The following is a 503-nucleotide window of genomic DNA, read 5'->3' on the forward strand; positions in this document are numbered from 1 at the left end:
TTTGACCTATAAAAGGAGGTATTGGCCATATATTTAGACATCTTGGTTTCCAGATCAAGATCATGCTCTTTCTTTCTCTCTTTGTGTTTTTATAATGCTTAAGTTTTGCTTTCATTAATATCTTGTTTATGTCTTTCATTTCTTTTCCTTTACTTAGTTAACTTTTATCTTATTTATGTTCTTATCTTGTTTATTTATTTTTCTTTCTTTCATTATGTTTAGTTAAGTTTATTATGTCAAGGAGAAAAGGTTACACTAATGGTGTAAGAATAATTAGTGTAAACTCAATATGAATTTTAATGTTTGATACTAACATGTTTTGCATTTGTTATCTTGTTCACTCTTTAATACTTTGCTTGTTAAATGACTAATCTAGATTTATGTTGTATAACACTTGGTACAACAAATACTTAGCCCTCTCATAGCCCATATTACATGGTATAACCGACACCTAAGTTATAAAAGGAACTTGATTTGTTGTTAACATAAGTTATAATCATGAA

The sequence above is a fragment of the Populus euphratica genome, unplaced genomic scaffold (genome assembly GCF_000495115.2).
Source record: "Populus euphratica unplaced genomic scaffold, PopEup_1.0 scaffold70.1, whole genome shotgun sequence".
Lineage (NCBI taxonomy): Eukaryota > Viridiplantae > Streptophyta > Magnoliopsida > Malpighiales > Salicaceae > Populus > Populus euphratica.